Genomic DNA, 3,741 nt, shown 5'->3' with positions numbered 1-3,741 from the left:
TGTAGTATATACATCTACTTTGGTCTCTATGTCAGACTGGGAAAGAAAACTTTTCACCATTTAACAAATCGCATTCCAAATTACTTTTGAACAAATGTTACAATGGCTGTTCTGAGCACTATAAATGAAAACAGGCATAAAGTTTGCCAAGAACAATGAACGTCTTTATAGTGTTTTCTAAAATAATGTCTATTCTTAGGAACCTCTCAGTCCAATTATTTGGTACGAATTGCCCAACGAGGGCCATTGGTGGGGCAAGGCCGTACAGATGGCTCTTTGGTTCTGGTCAAACGTGCACTTGCACGACGCTGCTTTTCGCTAAGTCCTTCCAAATAGGCCTCGTCCAGTTTTGCTTTCAAATTCTTCAGTTTACTTTTCTCCCACACCAGTTTACGTACTTTCCTTGGTTTCGGACCCCTAGATGAAGCAGGATCATCGTTGTCGCTTTCTTCCGATGACATGAAATTCATTTGGCGAACAGAAAATTTCTCTTGCCTTTTCTTTGTCGTTGTCCGATAAGATAGCCTTCTCTAAGCTTGAAAGGCGTCTTCATAGTTTCTAAACGATATAAACAGAGAACAGAAGTGTCAAAAAATGCGCAAGGAGCATTTTGGCTATCACCAATGACACCTTGCTGTTATAAGATATACATGTACTTCCCTCTGGTAAAGATTACACTTTTCTTTTTCAACTTAAATTGTGAGTATTATACAAAACAAAGAGTATATATAAAAATTGATAAGTTTCTTTGACAAAGCAACACAATTAATTAAATGACATGTTATCAAGGACAAAATATGTATTTATCGTGTTAAACCATAGAAAAGAGCTCGAATACAGGGATTCATTTATTAGAAATAGTTGTAACGCGATGTTGCATAGCTAGGATCAAGCTCAACATTCCTGAACATTTGCTTATATGGTTCTCAATCTGATACTTACTCTCTTTAATCGATTTTGTTGCTTCATTTGACTTCGATGTTCTTCAAACTTTTTATTTGTTTTTCTTGTTCTGTCATCCTGAAGAGATTTCCAGTATTGATGAACCGCGCCTAAAAATGAAACAGTGCTGTTCATTACTGTCACGTCCCATCAAAAATAACTAAGAGCATGACCGTTTCATTTAACTAGCGCAGAACGACAAAAAGTTTAAACAGCAGCAAGCATGCTCTTGCAGTTCTGAAGGCGTTCTCTATCTTTACTGGTAAAATACGTATTTCATTTAAGTAGCTATACAGTTAGTTCAATCGTTTCTATGGGATGATCCGGATCAAGATTGGTGATCCGAGACCATTAGGATCACTGTGCATCAAAGGAACTGGTGAATCCTTGTTCAGAGTGGATTTGACCATGATCCGAGTAATCTCGGATCATCCCAAATAAACGCACTCAAGTCAGTTTACTGTGCTAATATACGCTAACCCTAAACGTAGAGTAGTATTGCAAAAAGCGAAAAAAAGGAAACCAACGGGTATTACTTGCTTGTGCTAAAAAAACCAACTTACTCTTAATGACAGCCTTTGTCCACTTGTCCTTGCCGTACACTGAGCGGACTTCTTTTAGCACTCTCCTAGCCATAGTCTTATTTTCTGGGCTATTAAAACTGAAAAAGGTATAAGATATCAATTTAAGAATTTTACTCAGCTAAATTAAAGGTGTGAGAGCAAAACTAAATAGAAGCGATCACATACTGTATAGCCAATCATAACTGCAGGTAATTTAGTGCAACAATCAAACAGCCAATGAGATAAGTTTTCGAATTATTTATCCGATTGTTGTTTGTTTTGCTTTAGACCATGGCGAGCCTATTGTTTCCCTGTCGAGAAATTTTGTTTATTTTATAATAACCCAAGGAAGGAGAGCACACTCGTAATGTCCTTGCTTAATTGCATGCATGCACTACCTACACTATGTGTTGCCCACAAGTATAAAATTCACTCAGTTATTTTTACGTTGCAAGCTAGCATGGCCTAAGATCTTGTTTAACAATAACTAAAAGCTCCTCCATCGTCGCCACACAACAGGTCAACTCTTTTTGAAGTCGAGGAAAAAGCGAATAGCTATTGTAGCTTGCCTACTACACCTCAGCTGTAACTATACATTAGCTCCGTTTTGTTTTACCTGACGCTCAAATCAAAGTTAAGCTGATTCTCCTAATCCTCTTCTTGTCCTTCACCCTTTGTTAGTTCCTTGCACACTTTTCTGACAGCATTCTTGTATTTTTGTAAAATAAATAAAAAAAAACAATGTCAAAACAAACTAAAAACAGCAAGTTTATTATTAGCTGGAAGTTCATAAAAGCAAAATTAATTTAAAAAATGCCGTAGCGAATTGAGACTTTTAAAAAGCTGTCGCTTTTAACGTAACTTCCTCCTCGGATCAGAGCAAAGTTTGGAAAATGTCTTGTCGGGCCTAGTTGTTGGCTACTGTGCGGTGGATTAAGACAACTTGTTGCACACTAGCCGACAATCGGCTATTTATTTTACACATGTAAAGCCAGCCAATTTCATGTCCGTGAACGTAGGTCACATAACCCGTCGGTACGAGGTGAATGAGTCTGGATTTTCACTGTCACATAGTTTTAAGTACATTAATGCGTGTAACCTGGCTTTACGTGCGTAAAGTAAAATAAAGCAAACGCATCGACGACATACGTCTGCGGAAAAATTTGAATGTGGATCAACTTTTTTCCGCCTCACCGCGCACGACGGTGTTCGCTGTTCGCTCGCGCGTGTCGCCAACAAGTGGGGCAATTTGGCAAACGTTTACAACACTGTCACTCTGAGTCTCTTCGATCAGCCGCACTTTGCTGACCAAATTTGTGACTATTTCTTGGACCAATTTTTAAAATGATTGATTTGCTTTTAACGATAAGATTTCAGCTAACCAATGAAGGAATTATTAAGCTTACCGTCAGCTTACATAACACAAACTTCACACCTATTTTCAACACATGGTAAACCGTCTTGTGATTCCTGACGCTCATCCTTGACCATAACTTCGAAGTTGCTTAGCCAGAAAGAAGACAAAATTACTTACCGAACACTCAGGATCTTTGTCTTTGGACTTCTCAAAGAGTTGCCTTCTCGTTTTTGTCGTAAGATTCGTTACTTGACTTTACAGTTGCTGATTTTCTTTGCGGATCACCGAAACTTCGGCCAGCAATCGCCTCAAGAGATCTCGATCTTCCAGGGCAGCTCTCGGGGTTTCTTCACTAAGCACTGTCCTGTCTTCCATTTCTGCATTGGCTGATTCCATGGTTTTGCTGAGTTGGAGTAAAACTGAGAAAAAATTGGAAATACACAGTAGAACTACAACTGGAAATCACGCGCAACTTGACAAATGCCCAGACAATGCAAATTTCCCGCCTCGTCTCCAGTTTGACGCAGTCACCAGAAAATTGTCGTCAATTGCAACAAACCTGTTTGCTGAGCCCGCAGCGGCATGCGTCGCCAAAAAGAGATAGATTTACGAGAATTCACACGTTTGAGGAGAGAGTTTTCGTCAAGGTTTTGGTTATTTATATTGGTATATTAGGTTATAGAACGCAGGAGTATCGCAAAGAATGAAAAGAAAAGGTTTACACGGCGAAACAAGTGGTAAAAAGAGGCGATCAAGATGTAGACAACGATGTCCTCACTGTCAGCAGTTACTTAGCAATTCACAGTACCACGAGCATCGTAAACGGTACTTCAATCCAGTACTCAAAGAATGGAAAACCGTGGCCGATCTAACGATAGT

General features: G+C 39.1%; 1 pseudogene; it reads right to left on the bottom strand.

The window, feature by feature from the left end:
• Window positions 1–215: 215 nt before the first annotated feature.
• On the bottom strand, window positions 216–3,258 carry LOC131799616 (uncharacterized; annotated as a pseudogene).
• Between the last annotated feature and the right edge of the window lie 483 nt (window positions 3,259–3,741).

This window comes from Pocillopora verrucosa, chromosome 2 (assembly GCF_036669915.1).
Source record: "Pocillopora verrucosa isolate sample1 chromosome 2, ASM3666991v2, whole genome shotgun sequence".
NCBI classification, from domain to species: Eukaryota; Metazoa; Cnidaria; class Anthozoa; order Scleractinia; family Pocilloporidae; genus Pocillopora; species Pocillopora verrucosa.
This window is presented reverse-complemented; position numbering and strand designations above follow the sequence as displayed.